The sequence below is a fragment of the Hevea brasiliensis genome, chromosome 2 (genome assembly GCF_030052815.1).
Source record: "Hevea brasiliensis isolate MT/VB/25A 57/8 chromosome 2, ASM3005281v1, whole genome shotgun sequence".
NCBI classification, from domain to species: Eukaryota; Viridiplantae; Streptophyta; class Magnoliopsida; order Malpighiales; family Euphorbiaceae; genus Hevea; species Hevea brasiliensis.
In genome coordinates this window covers 8,107,942-8,129,055 of record NC_079494.1, presented here as the reverse complement: position 1 = coordinate 8,129,055, position 21,114 = coordinate 8,107,942, and the positions used below count along the sequence as shown (strand labels likewise).

The 21,114-nt window shown below is 33.7% G+C and overlaps 1 pseudogene; it reads left to right on the top strand.

Moving 5' to 3' along the window:
• Window positions 1-4,568: 4,568 nt before the first annotated feature.
• Window positions 4,569-21,114, top strand: part of LOC131177878 (protein ROOT INITIATION DEFECTIVE 3-like) — a 28,250-nt pseudogene continuing 11,704 nt past the window's right edge.

The window sequence follows — 21,114 nt, the reverse complement described above, 5'->3', positions numbered from 1 at the left end:
AAATTTTCAGAGCCACATATCAGTTAATGACGATTTAGTTAGAGATCAGATCGGATATGCACATCAAAGATCGAAAAAATAACTGATGCAATAATTAAATAATAACCTTCAAATAAAATTTCATTTCATTTCCAAAAGGTCAGATTACATCATTTGGGCGATCTCAAGAGATCGAATTACATCATTAAGAGAACCTTTAAAGGTCAGATTACATCATTTAGGCAATCTCTAAAGATCAGCACTACATCCTACCTAGTAAGGACCTATGTCAAAGCCTAGTCTTGTGGCTGAATCAAAAGATGTATTTGATCAGAAAGCCATCCATAGACATTGGATAGATGTGCAGCTCAGATAGGGTGACTATGACTCTCATGATGGTGAGTGGAGTCATCGTCGATGTCATTGACCAGAACTGAGCTGCAGTCGAGACGCCCGATGTGGTGAGGAGCCAAATGAACTTCAAGAGGCGGTCACTGACATTAAGATTGAAATTAGCAGTACTCTTGAACGAGATCGGCCCACCAATTATACTGGTGGACTGATTCGAAATCGGCACGATCGTCGTTTTCGATCTTGATCGATAAATTAGTTCGATTCCTTCACTGTCATCATAGATTGTTCTCATGTTTCTCCGATCACCGGGATCGTAAATTTTCAGGCGAGGTGCAAAGAAAATAGTCGAAAAAAGATCAAAAGCAATCACCATAGTCGGAATCATTACCGGAGAAGCTAAAATCAGAGAAATAGAGAGATTGAAGGAGAAGAGAAGTGAAGTGTGAAGGGGCTTTCTCGCAAGTACATATATATAGGGCCTGAGTATTTATTGCATACAGAAACTGAAGCGGATGCATCGGTAACCGAAGAATTAATTACTTTGACCAAGGCAGGTCGGATGAAGAGGAAAGTTCTAGAATGGGAGAGATCGGGAAGCAATGAGGGACCCGATGTGAGAGAGATCGAAAAAGGGTCATAATAGAGAGATCGGAAGGAATAAAGATCGGAAGGAATAGAGATCGGAAAGCACTAAGAGGATAAAATGACTTCCAATAACTCTCTTCATAATAAGAGCTGAGTTAGTTAAAGAGTTGCAGGCATGATCATATCTTCACCGCACGCCTCATTTGCAGAATCGCCCACATTACTGACAGACACCAAAACAGTTATGGCAGTCCTGTACATCTTAATCTCCACCGTTGATCATACTTGTAAGGACGAACCCGGAGCCCTAGGATCAAAAGCAGACGACAGGTTTGACGCTTTTTATTGCCAGCCCTCGGATCCATCTTGTAAGGCAAGATCCTGAGTCGTTGGATTAAGAAGAGAAAGGACGCATATTCTGAATAGGATCCCAGCTATCCATTTTAATTCTCTTTAATTCTCAGACATCGGATTATGTCCTTTGAATCCAGACCTTTCGTCTCCCTAGGAGAGATCCTGACCCTTCATTAGAAGCACCCGTTCCATATAAATACCTGCATGCAATACTGTAGAAGGGACGGGCAAAAAAGGGTGGTGGTGATTATAGTGGAAAGGCTCTAAAATTTAATTCAGTCTTGCTACTTTGCTGTTCTAAGTTTGCATAAAATCGAGAAACTTCAGAAACTAGTTTTCTTAAGTATCTCCATTGAAGGAGTTTTGGACCTTGAAATTCTTTATTTTCAGTCTGTTCATTACTCCATGATACCATTTTTTTGTTCAGTTTCATCTTCATCACCGTAGTACCAGCATATTATTCTCCAAGCTTGATCTCATTCTGACCCGGTTACCGTCTCTTCGGCTCAACTGCACGCTGACCTGGTTCTCGTTATTTCAAAGTAAGCATTAGTCCCTGGACCATCAGCTTTCAACTCTACAATATTCATGGTCCCAGAGTTAGTTCAATAGCCTCAACCTCCCACAGGTAAGTGTCTAGACTGTCAGTTTACTGAATGCTCGTGTTTTATTTTCTCTGCTTTTATGCTCGAACTCTCCATTAAGTTCAGCTGCACTAAAAATCCCAACATAGATTATTTAGGCCGATAGTTATTTTTTGAGCTTCTTCTATTTATTCGTAAACTTTATTCATCTCTTCTTAGTTTTCATTTCCTTTGTAAATAGGTGTTCTAGTTGTGGGCAAATTGTAGGTAACTTAAAAAAATATTGGTAGAAGTATCTTAACGTGAAAGTTTTCGAACAAATAAAAACAACAAAAGATTGAATAGTATATCAGAGGAAAAAGTTATGAGGTCGGGCTACTAAACGATCCCAGGAGATAGCATAATAGAGCGGGAATCGAGATAAGATCGGATCCCAGACTAGTAACCAAAAGAGATCGGATATCGCCAGCCAAAGAGTTCTGACAAGGCGATCGCATAGGAGATCAGTGAAAAGTTCGGTCTTGTATCCACCTCTAGTTATAAGGCATCAGTGAGTTAAGAAAAGCATTATGCAGGTTTCTGGCACCCTCAGGTGCCAGAATCCTTAGTTTAAAGTCCTTACGGTATGTGATCATAACAAACACCTTAAGAGATCGGGGGAGAGTTCTTACCTGAATCTCATTTAAATAAAACATGGAGATCGGAGGAGGGTTCTTATCCGAGATCCTTTATTTAAAACTTTAAATTGAATACTTTAAGAGATCGGTAGAGAGTTCTTACCTGATTCTCATTTAAATAAAACATGGAGATTGGAGGAGAGTTCTTATCCGAGATCCTTTGTTTAAAACTTTAAACCGAATATTTTAAGAGATCAGGGGAGATTTCTTACCTGATTCTCATTTAAATAAAACATGGAGATCGGAGGAGAGTTCTTATCCGAGATCCTTTGTTTAAAACTTTAAACCGAATACTTTAAAAGATTGGGGGAGAGTTCTTTCCTAATTCTCATTCAAAATTTAAATAAAACACGGAGATCGGAGGAGAGTTCTTATCCGAGACCCTTTAAACTTTAAACCAAATATTTTAAGAGATCGATAGAGAGTTCTTACCCGATTTTCGCTAAAATCTTAATAATGTACGCGGAGTTCGGAGGAGAGTTCTTATCCGAAATCTCTCGCTTAAAACTCTAAAAAAACACATGTCTAGATATCGGTAGAAACTTTTTATCCGAGCTCTCTTAACAAAATCCAAATTAAAATAACACAACTCTAATACACAAGATAACTTTACTCGACACCTATTCACTAAAGGGCCATCTCACGAACTCGTGTTCTTGGGCAACCCAAAATAAGTGAAATGTCAAATACTCCTTTATTACAAACAAAGGATTAACATCATCACTATCCCAACCCTCTAATTATCTTTCTAATTTATGAAGAGCATAACATTAAATCTGTTTACCTTCGTTGAGGGATGAGGTGGGGTGCCTAACACCTTCCCCGCCCATATATGGACCCCGAACCTAGAATCTCTGTTCTCTTTTGAAGTGGTTTCCTTTTAATTTATTTTCACAAAATGATTTTCTTTAATTTCTCTCAAAATTAGAGTGGCAACTCCTCACTTTTCCCACTTCGGTGAAGAGCTTCGTCCAGGTGACCGCAAAATACCTTGCAACAGATCTGCTAGAGTCCAGTGTTACCTCACATCTGCAGTGCATTGGTATGACACTAGGCTACATTTTGTATCTTATATTTTGTATTTTGTAAATTTTTGTAATTAGACTTTTATTTTGCCATGTACATTATAAACTCATGTAATTATGTTTTGATGTAATTATCTATAAATTGTGTTTATTAATAAAAATTTGAGTACTTCTTCATAAATTAAACATGTGTATTATATGAAACTGAAGGAATAAGATTGTGGATTTGAGGAACTATGATATGATTAATATTATGGGATTGTGTTGAAATTTTTGAGAATGAGATTTGGGTTGATATTTGGAGTTGTGTGAGTTGAGAAAAATTATTGGAAGTGTTTTTAACAGGTTCTGAAGAACTATTTTTCCAAATTACAGCCGGCACTTTGTCGGATTTTCTATAAAATTTGCAAAAACTCCAAATTAAATAAAATTTCAATAAATGGCAACAATTTCACTTAGTGACTTTTAATAAATATAATAAGAAATAATAAATTGATTTGGAAAATGGAATAAGACAAGATAAGGTACTTTTACACTCTGTGTGACATGTCTTGCTCAGCTACACTGTAGACGGATGAGGGGTGTCATAGTGAAGGATGCCTTTGTGCAATAAAGATTAATCAAATATTTGAACGAGAAGCAATGGCAACCACGAAAGATAATAATGATTGGAAGGAGTTTTAATAAAGGGCGGTGAGTACGATTAGATTGACGTTAGCCCCTGATGTGAAACACAATGTTTTCGAGGAGACTTCGTTAGTTGTTTTGTGGAAGAAATTGAGAGCTTGTATATTTCAAAGTCATTCACAAATTGTTTGTACTTGAAGGAGTTGTACCAACTCAAAATGGATGAAGATACTAATGTGAGGGATCACCTTAATATTTTTAATAAATTAATTACCCAATTGGCTAATGCTGGTGTGAAGGCAAATGATGAAGATAAAGCCCTCTTACTTCTAACCTCTCTTCTATAATCTTATAAAAGTTTGGTGACAACTTTAACAATTGGGATGGAAACTTTGAAGGTGGAGAAAGTTACTGCAATTATCTTGGATGATGAAAAATTTAAGAAGACAAGTAGTAGCAATGAAGGTGGAGCTTTTGTTACTAGTTCTAATCATGATAGAAGTAATTCAAGTAAAAATAATTGTAGAAGAAATAATAGATCAAGCTCAAGATCACGAGTATACCTTGAAGATAAAAAATGCTACTACTGTCATAAGAAGGACCACATTCAATATCATTGTATGAAAATAAAAGTAAGATCTTACAGAGTTTAACAATTCAAGAAGAGTCGTGAAAAAGAAAAAAGAAAAAGAAAAAGAAAAAACTGCTGCAATAAAAAAGAAGAAACTGTTGCAATTATAATTGATAATGGTATTTATAGTGAATGTTTGAATGTGGATAATGATAAGAAAAAGCAAAAGATCAACTACAAGATGAGTGGTTAATGGATTCTGCTTGCCTATTCCATATTTGCTCAAAAAAGAGTGATTTGATACGATTGAAAAAAGAAAAGGAGAAAAAAGTGAAGCTAGCCAATGGGAACAAAATGGAGGTCGAAGGTGTTGGAAGAGTAAAAATCAAGCTACATGGTGATCGTGTGAAATTGTTCGATGAAGTGAGGTACGTTCCTAAAATTTCCTTGGGTAAGCTAGATTCTTTGGGTCATGGGTCTTCAATTCATGATGGAGTTATGAAAATTAATCGAGGTGCTCTCGTGATCATAAAGGATAAGAAGATTAGTGCAAATAATCTCTACAAATTGGAAGGAAGCATATTGATTGGAAGAATATATGTTGAGATAAGAGACAATATCAACAATCAAGAGTGCAATGAAGTACCCAAGAGAAAATTAACTTTTATAGAAGTGTTAAAGACTAATTTCATTTGACTTAGAGGTGAAAATTGTTAGAGTCCAAGTTAAATTAGAATTAGGAGATTAGATAAAATAAGAAATTTAATAAAATTTAAATTATAAAATTTAATAATTAGAGTCCCAAAAGGACTAGGTTTTAGTTATCTATATGTATAGTTAGTTAGTTGGGTATTATATTATAGAGAAATTACAAAGTGAAGAGGTAAGCAGAATTCCGTGAGTTTTATTTGAGTGACTTATAAGAGTGAGAAAGATAATTAGTTATTGTATAATTATTTTTTCTTTATAATAAATTTATTTGTGGAGTAGACTTAATTTTTATATTTTTTTAATTTGTGTGGGTGTAATTTTCACAACAAAAGACATGTAAATGAGTTTATGCATGACATGTTATGGGATGTTTGAGTAAGCTATTCAATGTCTTCGACATCCATCTATGTTTTGTATGAAATGCTATGCAAAGAGAAGTCCAATTGTAGTTAAATTGATGTTCCCGATAGGACAGTGAAAATAATGATATGGAAAAAAGAAATCACTAGTAATATGACTAACATGTTTGACTTATTTGTATTATGAAAACCAATATATATACTGCATTTATGTTCTTAAAGGTTTTATTATATATTTTCACCCTAGTAGATTTTGTATCTAGAAGATTAGATCACATAATCCTTATAAAATATGATGCGTAATCGCACTTAATTGGAGGGAAAAAGTCCATCATATTACTTGCCAAATCAATGGGCAATGCTGGCATTAAATTTTTGGATTAGGCCGTTGATTACTTGGATCTTCAGCTGATTAACGGTGAATTGGCTGTAATGTACTAATATTTTGACATAATCAAATTTACGTTCTTATTTTAAATTGAAAATAGAAGAAATGACTTGAGGCTTTGTGAACTTTGAGAGGACAATGTATACTTTACCTTATATAAAGGCGGAGGGGAGATAGTAAAAAGTTGGTGATAGGGCATTTCTAAAGTGGATACGGATTAAATCAAGTTTTAATCGTAGCCAAGTCAATAAAAATAAAATTAAATTAAAAAAAAGAATATGATCATTCGATAAAGATGATTTAAAGGAAGTTGTTTTCGTATTTATATATATATACTTTTTCATTTTCTTATCTAAGAAAAATTAAAAGATAAAGATGATTTAAAGGAAGTTGTTTTCGTATTTATATATATATACTTTTTCATTTTCTTATCTAAGAAAAATTAAAAGGAGAAAGAATAAGGAAAAGGAAAAGGAAAAGAGAGAAATGGGTATTCATAAAAAGACCTGTGTGCTTCGTTTAGTCTTTTGAATGCAACTTTAATTGTCGACATTTCTTGATACTTCTTTATGTAGAGCAGTTTATTGACAATTTACAAGCACATTAATTTACTTAGTGATAATATATAATAAACAATGCTATATAGGAAGTGTAAGGCTGCAATATATATATGTACATATATATATATATAGAGAGAGAGAGAGAGAGAGAGAGTGTGTTTCTGATCACGACGCGGAGGCCACCCCACCTAGCTAGCCAGCCCTATAAAGAAGTTATATTTTCCAGATTTTGATAACTAATATACTGGACCCTCTTTAAAATTTGTTTGACTGCAGGCAGCCCATGCACATACAGCTCTTAATTAAGCAAAATGTAAAAATAAATAAATAAATAATAGTCGAAGTGGAAGATGCATTCTTTTTACACATATTCTCGAGGCTGATTTTGCCTTTACGAATGGCAACACATATATTTCATGGTATAAATTACTAGTGTAAAGTTAGTGGTAATATTGGCAGGAAATTTTGTATATATTTGATTTATTATATATTAAGATATAAATGTATAAATTTTGTATTTTAAATTTATGATAAATAAATTTTAAATAAAAATAATTTAATATTTGCAAATGAATATTTTGAGTTGCCGAGAGATGAAATTAATGTGTGAACAAATTAAAGTACCATCTTAAAAAAAAATCATAATTATTTTCAATTTTTATGTAATCCATCCAAATGGCATAATTAAGAAGCAGTGACTTTTGTTTTCTAGTATATTGATATTATTCGCTTAAAACCATGTTAAATGGTTAGCATTCAATCAAAGGATTTGATATGGTAATTCAAGTGTTAGCGCTCCAAGAGAAGTTATGACCAAAAGCTACACCGACTATCACGTAGTCTGAATCAATCACACGAAAAAAGTTTGATTCGCACTATCCGGATTAAGCAAGGTTTGATTCACATTATCCGGATTAAGCAAGGTAAGACTCAGATAGCCCAGACCGAGCAAAAGAATGCTTAGACTGACGAGGCTAAACAAATACAAACGAAAGATTTGTACAGATGCTCAGCTGACAAATCGAGCATCAACAATACCAGTCAATGATAAAGGTGGATTCATAGGTGAAAATTTCAGAATATCAACTGAATATCTGATATTCTTGCAGATAGTTACAACGACTTTGATCTTTAGTTTATAAATATGAGAATCTAGTATTAATCAAATACGTTTACTCTATCAAATTTTCTACTAAAACTTTCTACTATTCAATTTTCCATTCTCATTATCAAATATCTAGCTTGAGCATTAGAGTGACTAGCCAAAAAGCCAATGATCTTAGGGTTTTCTCTATTTACAGGCTGATTTGGCATTCTAACCTGTCATTAGAGTCTCACAACAGCATCATCTATATAGGCATGTGTTATAATCTCTCCACTCCATTTTATAAGATGATATATGTCCTTTTAAACCATAATCAATTCGATATGCATGAATCAACCAGTTAATTGATAAACCAATCAATTCCATGAATTTAAAGTGGATGAATAATCTCATTAAAAAAAAATTATCAAAATTTTAACTTAATAATACTAAATCTTTTTTAGGATGGTGAGATTTCGATTCCAATCTTCATTAATGCAAGAGGGATTCCAACATGCGTCATTTGATAGCTTTTAAAAGTAGGTTAATATTTCAACTATATGATGATGCTAGTTATTTTTCTTTCATTGTGAATTTATTTCTCATTATTATTAAAATTATTTAAATATATATATATTAATTAAAGTATTAAAAAATAATTTAAAATTTTAATTTGACATTCTAAAATAATAAAATAATTTTTTAAATTATTTTTTTAATGATATTTAAAATGATTTATTTCTGAAAAAACAGATCTTATCCTAGAACCATAATGTCAAATATACCATATATCCATCATGCATCTATAGGGTAAAATATACAAAATAATCTAAGAAAACTATAATTAAAACCTTTGGTTTTGGGCAATATAAATAATTAATTTAAAAAAAATGACTATTCAATGAAAATTAGGAAAAATTAATTATGATATCAATTAGACAGATTAATTAAACATTAAAAGATATATTTTTAATATATAAAATAATATATTAATATTAATTTAATATATTAACATTAAAAAAAATTCAATATATTAATTAATATTAATGTATAAAATTTTATGTATCACATAACATAAACTTATATTCATTGAATTCCACAATTCATCTTTTATTTAAGATTAAATCTTTAACTTCTATGTTTAGAAAAATTTTATAATATATCGGTGATTTTATATAGATAATTCTACATAAATATATTTATTGATCTCATTAAATCACATATATTTTTTGTCCATTTAAATCTTATTGTATATTTTATGAAGAACATAAAAACTTTATAACGTATTTGCCTTTTGCTTCAGCAATTTCCATTATTATTATTATTATTATTATTATTATTATTCGAGTAAAGAATCAACTTAATTAAATAGAGGAGAAAAAATGGATTAAAGTTCATTATACTCTCATATTTATCGGTGAAGTTTAATTTAATTTATTTTAATTTTTTATTTAATTTAATTTAAAAATTATAATTTAAGTTTAATTTAATCTAAAAAATTAAAAATTAAGCTTATTAATTTTTAGATTTAAAATAAAAAATTTAGTCTCAAAATTAAACTAAATTTTTTATTTTTTATTTAAATCAAAAAATTAAAAAATTTAATTCATAAATTTTAATTTTTAAATTAAATTAAATTTAAATTTAAACTTTTAAATTGAATTTTCTTTAAAAACTAAATTGAATATATTACCATAAAAAATACGAGTGGGACATCAATGGATTCAAATTTCAGTGAAGATTCATTAGCCACTCAAACGTATTGGGCCAAAATGGGCCTTAATAGAACTAATATGGCAACACTTCTCTGTTATCATTAATGTTTTCAAACCTGACCCATTATTAAATTGATAACAATAGAAGATTAAGATTTAAGGCAAATTTAACTGATATACTATAAAATGTAATTTAGTAGTTTAATATATTTTATAATAAATATTAAAAATAAATTTAAGTAAAAATATATAATATTTTTAAAATAATAATTCCTGTATCACTTAAATAAAAAAAATCATATTAGTTTGATTCCCATATTTACAAATAAGAAAACGCTTGTTTAGTTGAAAATCAGTAAAATTCTAATTAAATTTATTTGGAAATAAATTATTATAATTAATATAGTACAATTTTAAATAAAGATAAATTTTATATAGTTTTTATTTATAATTTTAATATTTTAAATTAATATATATATATATATATATATATATATTTTTTTTTTCCTGAATGGCAGAATTCATCCGAACCGCACATACTCTACACCTCACGGCTCAAAGCACCACCACCTTCTCCACCATGGAAGAGGAAAGTAGTAATTGCATCTTCCTTTGTCGACGGTGGCATCTGTTGCTGAGACCTCCAAACAGCCGCCGAACGCCCCGCTATAAAATCCTGCGCCTCTACCCCGCAGGGCCTTACCAACATAGGCCACCGGTTCATCGGTTCTTCCCAGTTCCGCAATCCCCAAGCATCGCCCGGCTCCATCCTCTACTGCTCCAGGTCTAAGGTACTATAGTCCACATATAAAAAATTGATTTCCTTTAATTGACAGCCTCAAGAAGTGGTCATGAGCTTACTGGAAGAGCCTATAAAGCCGCTTGTTGCTAACAACGAAGGTGTCTATATTGTTGGTGGAGACGTGGAGTTATCTCTCTCTCTTTCTCTCTGTCTGAATATGGGTTTTAAGTTTCGGCCTACAGTAGTTGGTGGTACTGTTTAGTTTGTAATGATATTGCGTGTTTTATTTATGGGACTTACGTTGCAACTGGTAGATTGCTTAAGAAATGGTGTGCTCATTGTAGGGTATTAACGTGCTTGGTAAAATAGGGTAGATATGGGAAGATGGATCTGTTGGAGTCTGGTCACTTTTCTGGTATTTAACTTTCTTTCTCTTGTATTTGTTCCCTTTCCCATAGCCATGTTGGTTAATTGTCATGATTATTGAGTATAATTGCCCATCTACCATGAATCAGGATATTTGATGGTTATAAAACAGAGCAGGCAAGCCATCGTTATGAGCACAGCTTTCGGGAGCACACTATCGTGTAACTGACATAGTCACAGGTTATGGGGGAGGCAGTGCAATTATAATTTCAGTTTATGAGGATTGAACTTGTAAGGTTTGGTTTCCTTTGTTTAATGATTTTTAGATGTATAATTCGTGTAGTATATAGTTTTGACTTCATAACTTGGGTGGTAATTCATTTACTTCACACTACCGGAAACATAGTGCAACAACCTAAATTTTTAAATTATAAATAAAATAAAAAGAAAATATTATGTTATTAATATTATGGTGTTCTTTTGAATTTATTTTAAAATAAATGAGGATAATTAAAATAAAAAAAAATAAAATGAATATCAAGTATAATATTAAATATTTTGAAAGTTTAATTTAATAATAATAATAATAATGAAAATAATAATAACAATAAAAAAGGACAGCTTTAACCTTATGCATCCCCTCACTCTCTCTCTCTCTCTCTCTCTCTCTCTCTCTCTCTCTCTCTCTCTCTCTCTCTTCTTTTCCTTTTCTTTTCTTTGCCATAACTTTCTTCTCCGATCATCGTATTTGATATTCTTGGCATCAAAACGCTCCTTTCTTCATGGGCACCGTGTAGATACCAATTTTGCGTGGTATCATTTCTTGGTTTGTGCGAATCAAGTTTCAGAATTTTTAGCCCATTTCGACTTTTGGGCTAGATTTCTTGTAAACCGTGAACTCCACAAAAAATCTGAGAGTATCAGAGTGCTCTCCTCGATGAGAGCTTCGAGGCAATACCCATTTTGAATTTTTCTAACACCGTTTTTTGGTGGATCCCACTGAATTTCGCAATATTTTTACGACCACTAAATAAGCTTAATAAATTCCGTGAAAATTATGTACTAATCCACATGTTGTGGACTTCGCGTAAGTACCTTCAATTCTCGAAAATTCAACAGTTGCTCGAGTTTGTAATTTCGGGCCAGACAGGCAGGCTACCGAAAAAGTTTCAGAATGGGATCAAAATTATAAGCTATCCCACCATTTTCAGATGTTTCGGACACGTCCCCAATGTCGGAATTGGCATAGGTAAACCTGAACCTTACTTTTTCTTAATTATTTAGTGCTTGATTATGATTAAAAATCTATAAAATATTCGTAATAAGTTAGAAAATTATAATTCCTTTTGTATTAGCTTAATAATATTGCTAAGGATAACGAAGTAAAATTTTAGAATTTTTAGACCTCAATTGGGTAGTTTTTGCAATAGGGTAGTTATAGGGACTAAATGGTAATTTTTCAAATATTGTTAGTTGACTGTTTGGATGGGTCTAGGAGGGATCATGTGATGTGATTGAATTGTGGTTGTGTGACTTGTGGATATAGAAGTGTATTTTGAACCCTTTTTCAGATTGAGTAGGTCCTACGTATAGGAGAGACGTTGTCGGATTTTTGGCACGACTTAGGATGTCTTTGGTCCTTTTTAAACTTGTTGTAACAACCCAAAAATAAAAAAATTAATTAATTAATTAATAATAAAATTAAACATTTAAAATTTTTTCAAGAATGAACCTGGACAGCATGTCTGTCCAGGTTCATTCCCAGAAATTCAAAAAAAAAAACACCCAGCAACCCCCCCTCTTTAAACTCTCTCCCGTCACTCTCCCTCCCCCTCCCTTTTCCTTCTGACCGGCGAGCCTCCTGCCACTATGGCCGGCCGAGGCGTCCCCACCACAGGAGGCAGCAAGGCCGCCGGTGGCGGCGTGAGTGCAAATGGAGGAGTTTTCCCCCATCAATGCGTGCACAGTGGACAGCAACTTTCCGACACGATTTCAGCTTCATCCGATGTCCGATCTAGGCGATTCAGGTGGCATTGGAAAGCTTGTTCCGAGAGCTTTCTTTTGATACCAATTTTGCAGCAAATGGAGGTCAGATGAGTGAGATATAGAGGAGAGAAGTTTCGGATTTTTCAAGCTTTTGGGTCAGATCTAGGACGATCCGACCGTTGGATTGATGATCCGAGACCACTTATGGACTGAGGGAGAGAAGACGAATATGATGGTATGATCAGATCTGGCAGATATCGCCGGCAATTGGCCACCGTCAATGGTGGTTCTGGCGGTGGCTGCGGTAAGCTTTGGAGATGATTCAACTTCCAGAGGCTTCCTAATAAATTTTTAAAATTTTTGAGACACATATAAGTTTCGGGTAAGATTATTTTCATTATTTCTCTGTCTGTGGAGCATAAATGCAGTATTTCTTAAACAGGAAAAATTGAAGAAAAATTCTAAGAAAAATATATATGATGAAAGTAAAATTATTTGGAGATATTCTATAGTGTTTGTTGAATTTTTGAGTGATTATAGAATATTTTTGAAAAATATAGATAGATTTTAGTTAGATTTTTAGCATATGGGCATATAAGATTATTTGAAATTATCATATTTAAATTTTATATGGTTGGTTGAAGCTTGAGGATAGAGGTTTAAATATGTGAATATTGAATTTGGTTGAATTAAGAATATGCTAACTGTTGGAAACTTATGGAATTGAGTAATATTCTTGAATAAAATATTCATGGGTAATTAGAAAATTACAATTACTTTTGCGATAGCTTTAGAACTTTATTAAGGATCGTGGAGCGAAATTTTAGAATTTTTAGAGCTTGTTTGAGTAGAATTTTATAAAATGTCAATTATAGGGACTAAAACGTAATTTTTAAGATTTTGAGTATTGCTTAGTTTGGAGGGCCCAGGAGGAGCCATATAATGATAATGAGATATGGGTTGAGTTTAGAAGTGCTATTTGAATCATTTTTGACAGGTTGGGTAAGTCCCAGGTATAGGGGAAACTCTGCCGGATTCCCGGCATGAATTAGGTTGTTTGTTGTCTCTTTAGAGTTTTATTTTGACTTAGTACTAATAAATTTATAATATAATTATTTAGGTGATCGATAATAGTCCTCGATGTACTATGAGTAAAATATTAATTTTAATTATAATTTCGATATTATTATATGTTCAAGCATGCCCATGCATCACTTATAAATATGTATCTATATAGTTAAACACTAGGCACATTTTATATTGCATTCATAATTGATGAAGTGCCATGGATGTTATTTGTGGTAATTTGGAGTAGTGTGCGTGCATTGGCGTGCATGTGGTATGGTATTGGATATGGACAGGACGGGTAGACACAGCTTAAGAGACACTCACTGGGACCTGGTCCTTTATGGATAAGTTGGGGTAGACATGGCTTGAGAGACACTCGCTGGGACCCTGCATTTGGTTTATTAATCAAAAGTCCAGCTTGAGAGACACTCGCTGGCAGAGGTTGGATTAAGAGGGTTGTATAGGGGATCAGCTCCCATATATGAACTATCTGAACATTACTAAGTGTGTGAGTGCTCCAAATTACCTTTTTGCTGTTATGATGTGAATTGTATGAAAATTATGATGATTTAACATTTCATTCCACATGGTGCATTAGCTTTAGATAGCTATAGAAATTGTATTTAAAATTTGTATTTTACTCTCTGAGTCGAACGCTCACTCCTGTTCACCTATTTTTCTAGGCTACAGGAGGAGTTCTTTTACAGAGCAACCTGCTTTCTTCCTTGTAGGTTTAACGTCGGTTATTTAATTTTTTTTAATTATTTTTTTCTAAATTTGAAATCTAGAACTCCGCATATGTTAGCAGTAGTATGGACCCTATTAAGAATTGTGTTAATTTAAATTCTTGAGGTTAATAAATAAAGATTTGTATGATACTTAAACAATTTATAAATGATGTAACCGGGTTGAGTTGGGCTCCCCTAATTTGAGTTTCTGATAATTATTGGGTTAAGTTAGCCCGAAATAAAATTATAATAATTTAATTTAAATTATTTTTATATGCATGTTGGGCCTAAATTATGGGCCTGGTTATAGATTTGAGAACAGTAAGGCTTACTACGGGCCTCGGGGGCTTTATGCTGGCCTAGGTCCTAGTACCAGTACAGCCCATAGGTTAGGTCGTGACACTTGTATTGAGTCAATGGTATTAAATAATTGCAATGAAATTGTCAGTTGAGCCGAGACAGCCTTCCTCCTCCACTCAGCCGCCGAAGTGATCTCAGTTCAAGTCTATGAGTAAAGTATTAATTTTAATTATAATTTCAATATTATTATATATTCAGGCATGCCCATGCATCACTTATAAATACGTATCTATGTAGTTAAACACTAGGCATATTTTATATTTCATTCTCAATTGATGAAGTGCCATGAATGTTGTTTATGGTAATTTAGAGCAGTGTGCGTGAGTTGACGTGCATGTAGTGTATGGTATTAGATATGGTTAGGACGGGTAGATGCAGCTTGAGAGACACCCGCTGGGACTCGATCCTTTTTGGATAAGTCAGGGTAGGCACGGCTCTAGATGATCTCGCTGGCCCCTGTATTTGGTTTATCAAGTGAAAGTTCGGCTTGAGAGACACTCACTGGCAGAGATTGGATTAAGAGAGCTGTATAGGGGATTAACTCCCATATATGTGCTATTTAAACATTATTGGGTATGTGAGTGCTCCAAATTGCCTCTTTGCTGTTATTATATGATGTGTATGAAAATTTTGATGGTGTTGCATTCCACTCTTTAGGGTGCATTAGCTTTAGGTAGCTATAGGAATTACAGTTAAAATTAGTATTTTACTCTCTGAGTCGAATGCTCACTCCTGTTTAACTTATTTTTCTAGGCTACAGAAGGATTATTTGTTGTGACTAACCTGCTCCTCTTCTTCGCAGGTCAATTAGTAATATCTAATGTATTTCGTATAATTTAGCTAAATTTTAGACTCCGCATGTGTTAGGAGTATTTTAATCAATTTGTGACTGTAATATAATATTATGTTGAAATTGTAAGAATATTAAATGCATGTATGTGTGCGTGTGATTGGATTGGATGAGGAAGCTGAGCTCCCATTTAATTTTATGATATGATGAGTATGTGGAAGGTGAGCTGAGCTTCCCAAATTGTTATATATTGTTATTACAGGTCGAGTGAGTCAAAAACTCCTTGTTATATAGTCCATGTTATGGTCGGACTCTGTCCAGTTGGATTCTTGAAATTGAGCTTAAAATGGGCCTTAATATTTGGTTAAGAATTTGCTAGGCTCACTACAGGCCTCAGGGGCTTTAGGCTGGCTCAGGTCCTAGTGCCGGTCCGGCCCATAGGTTGGGTCGTGATAAATGTGGTATCAGAGCTTAGGCTTTAGGTTCATGAGAAAGTTTATACCTAGAGTTGTCACATACGGAGTATAGGATTCTGTTTCGTCTTCTTCTGTAATTCCTTGCTTCTAAATTCAGCTTTATTCCTACTGTAGTATAAGAGTGCTTCAGTTTAGCACTTCAGTTTTATAAAGTACATGGTGATGTGAAATAGATTTAGTAGACGTGTTGAGGTCTGTCATGGAAATACGTACTCCAAGAAATACTACGTTTCTATCAGTATGGGTCCAAGTAGTGTGCCTGTGTAGTACAAGGCACGAGGACCTAAAGGTGAATTTTTTTTTGGCAGTATAACTGCCCTAAATGGGAGTGAGGATATCGTTGCGGGCAGTCATTAGTGAATAGCCAGTCAAAGTATGTTCATGATATTAGTGGAGTCAGGATAGATAGATAAAAATAAAAATAATAATAATAATAATAATAATAATAATAATAATAATAATAATAATAATAATAATAATAATAATAATAATAAATAATAATAATAATAAAAATAAAATAAAATAAAATAAAATAAAATTGCTACAGAATTAGTTCTCGAGGTAGTAAGGGTATTATGGACGCTAAGGGATAAGAATAGAGATCACACAATAAATGTATGACTGCAATTTCCTAAGTTCATTCTTAACTTCATATTATTCAAAACAATAGTATAATCTAATTATAGTAGTGTTAAGAGTAATAAATTAGCGAAGATAAATCACAGAATGTAACACCCTAAATTTTTAAATTTATTATTTTGTGAGTAAAATATTAATTTTAATTGTAATTTCAATATTATTATATGTTCAAGCATGTCCATGCATCACTTATATGTATATATCTATATAGTTAAACTCTAGGCATGTTTTATGTTGCATTCACAATTGTTAAAGTGACATGGATGTTTTTTGTGGTAATTTGGAGCAGTGTGCGTGCGTTGGCGTGCGTGTGGTATAGTGTTGGATATGGATAGGATGGGTAGACACGGCTTGAGATCTTCGCTGGGACCCGATCCTTCGGGGTAGACACGACTTGAGTTCTTCGCTGGGACCCCATATTTGGTTTATTAAGCGAAAGTCCGGCTTGAGATCTTCGCTAGCAGAGGTTGGATTAAGAGGGCTATATAGGGGATCAGCTCCCATATATGTATTGTTTGACACTCTTAGGTGTGAGTGCTCTAAATTGCCTTTTTGATGTTATTTGTATGAAATTTATGACGATGTTGTATTTCACTCTACAGGGTGCATTAGTTTTAGATAGTTATAGAGATTATGGTTTAAATTGATAATTTACTCTCTGAGTCGAGTGCTCACTTCTGTTCATTTATTTTTCAAGCTACAGGAGGATTTTTGTTGTGCCTAACCTACTCTTCTTCTTTGCATGTCTATTGATAGTTTTAAATGTGTTTGTTCTATTGGGTTAAAATTCTTAGACTCCGCATGTGTTAGAAATATTTATTTGATTTAGGTTTGTAATATAATTGTCATGTTGGACCTGTAAACTTATTTAAAAGCATGTATGTTGGACTGGATGAGGGAGCCGAGCTTCCATTTATTTTTATGGCATCAGAATTATATGGAGGGTGAGCTGAGCTCCCTAGATGATTATATATTGTGTTTCTAGGTCGGGCGAGTCAAAAACTCCCCTTTAAATGGTCTATTTTATAGCCAGACTCTATCCAGTTGAATTCTTAAAATTGGGCCCAAATGGGCCTTAAAATTGGGTTGAGTAATAGTTAGGCTTACTACGGGCCTCGGGGGCTTTAGGCGGGCCCAGGTCCTAGTGCCAGTCTGGCCCATAGGTTTAGTTATGACAAATGTGGTATCAGAGCTTAGGCTCCAGATTCATAGGGAATATTTGTCTAAAGTGTTGGGAAGATTCTACTAGGAGTCACATGCAGAAAATAGGGTCCACATTCGTCTTGCATTGTTATATTTGCTTCTAGTTTCTGCTCTACATAATTATGTGTAAATATAAGTCTGTAGAGCTATGTAACATGCCGTTTTGAATTTTTGTGGGCTAATGCTGCTGAATTTTAGGAAAATGCGTAGAAGCAGAAGAGCTGCCACTGCACCAGAACCAGATGTGCCTGACCAGGTGTCGGCACAGGATGAGGCACCTACCCCGAGGAGGTAGGGTAGGAGGCCTAGAGCTGCTCAAGTAGAGGAGCAGCCACCACCAATTCAAGAACAGTCTTTTGTGGCCCCGGGTCCCATGGACCCAATGGCAGCTACTCTAGCTGAATTACAGAGAACCATCGATCTGATGGCACAGTATATGGTCCACCCTCCCCAATAGCAATAGTCCACCACACCAAGAGGGGAACCTTAAAAACAAATAATTAATTTCAAAAAGTTGGTGCCGAATACTTATAATGTGTTAGACGATGCCTATCGGTTTTTGGATTCCTGCAAATAAGCAGGGATGGAGTTGCAGTTGACTGATAGGAGACTTATAGAGTGTGTGTAGCATGTCATGTGGCATATGCCTAGACAATGAATGAATGACTACATATTACCTCGGATGGAAGGTTTGTCATGGACCCAGTTTATGAAACTGTTTATCAACAGGTTTGTGCCAAAAAGTTTCAGAGATCAAAAGCAATGGGCCTTTAAGGCCTTAAGGTAGAATGGCAGGTCTGTAGATGAATATGCTACAGAATTTCTGGAACTGAGCAGATATGCCCCTATAGCAGTGGCTACAGAAAGTATGAAGGTGAAAAGGTTCCTAAAGGGGCTGGACAGGAGGTATGCAAACCTGGCCATGATGTCTGATCAGCCATTTGATGTGGTAGTTGATCAATCCCGACAGATTAAGATTAGCTATACTAGAGATGACAGTGGAAGGGCAAAGAAAAATAGAGCAGAGGGTTCTTTAGGTGTTCCCCACATGGGTACTATAGATAGCGGAGGCCAAAGTCATTACAGAGGAAGAAGTAGAAATAAGAAGAGTAGTTTTAGACACAAATCTCGAGGATTGCACCGAGTGCAGATCCAATGATGGTCACGATTCGGGATCTGACAATTACAGTGCAGTTCGATGTCACACCTTACCCTTCCGTAAGATGTAACATGATCCCGTAGTACACCTAGTGAATTACCATACTTCGCCTACCAGTAATCCATTAAATATACTATAAGAGATTTTAAAACTTTTCTTATTTCTTTTTATAGTGGTAAGCACTTTTGACAGGTGTTAAAACTTTTTAATCGAAGTTAAATCACATATTAGGTCTGAAGTATCAATAATTTTTGTATAAATTTCGGCAAAGTGCCGTCTGTATTTGGAGCAAAACAGTTCTTCAAAAACCTATAAAAAGCACTTCCAATATATTTGTTCAATTCCAAACTCCAATATGGCTCAACACAATTCAATTTCCTTAACAGAATTCAAACTCAGTTCAATATCATTTTCAGCAATTTCAAAGATAAAGGGCAAAACAAATGAGTATTTTAAAAGCTAAAATAAGAGAATTGTAATACAACATTTTGATAGGCCAAAATAATTTACAACTTTATTTTACAACTGCTCAAGACCAAGTACAATATATACATGCAGTGCACATACATTACAACAAAATTTTAAAAATATGGTATACTCAATATACCTGGCAGAATCCCAAAATGTAGCACAAGCAGCCTACTCTGTTACTCTGTCTGTCTGTCTGTCTACCTGCGACAGCAATGAAAAAGCTATCACTGAGTAAAATTTACTCAGTGGTGTACAATAACAATTTAAAATGTGGTATATAAAACTTTTATTGACAATTTACAATTCAAACAATTCATAATTTTTCAAAGCTCACATAACACAAATTTGATCAAACAATTGAATAACATAGTGTTGCCAATCAATAACACAACTTAGGTCATTATACAAACTTTTTCGAATATGCCGTGTTGTATACCACGATAAGGCATACTCACCCCACTAATCGAAATCAATGAGAGAGGTGGCTAGCTAGCTAATGAGAACTCATCCATACTCACCTCAGACTGGCAAGTCAAAGAGGGAAGAATATAGTCATACTCACCCCATAAATGGAGGAAGAACATAGTAATATTGTCATGCTAAGTGTGAATCAAAACAATTCCAAATCACAATATTTAAATATTTCATACAAACCACAAATCACATTTTAACTCAAAATTGCCATTTGCAAAGTAGGCAACACAATAATTTCCAAATAAAATTCCCAAAGCCAAAACAATAAAAAATTATTCATAACTCATTTCTCCAAATAAATTTTCTGGTAAAAGCAGTGAATATAAAAATATTATGCACAGACCTGATTTGAGTCGCCCTTAGGCCTTGACTCAATGTTCCTTATGCTTCTCAATATCCTTTTCAACTGAAACACATAATTTAAAGTGTTTCAGTACTCAGTTAAATTGTTTCTAACAATAAAATTCAATATCTAAATTTTTCTTGGTACTATTCCTTCAATTCATTTCATTAGTCAACCTATAATGTTGACCATTAATACACACTAGGTGAATAAATTTTAATGTCACCAATATGTCATATTTTACATTTCAATATGCTACCAATATAGTGTAATTTACCATTTTTACAAGTTGGCATTCATTGCCAAATTATTTCAAGCATCATTGTATGTAAATATCAAGTTCTCAATTTTTGTGTGCTAAATTGGTCTAGCTTAAAGTCTTATTTCTCTTGGTTTTTAGCTTCTGGTCAAAGAAGAAAAATTGTAGCTCTATGTCTTATTGCACTCGGGGCAAAATTTCAGGTCATTCTGAGTTGTATAGACCAAGATATAGTCAAGTTACTAAAGTTGGACAGATTGCATATTTAGTGCAAAATTTGGTCAATTTTAGGTCACATTTAGTTCTGGCAGTTTTGGTACCCAAACTTGTGTAAGCTATTTGACTTGGTTTTGGCCATTTCTGGGCTTTGGTGCCTTCATAATAATTGTAGCTCTATGTCTAAGCTATCCATGGTAAAAATTTCAGGTCAATTGGACCTGTTTTGAGTGAGTTATGGTCATCCTTATGACTACTGTT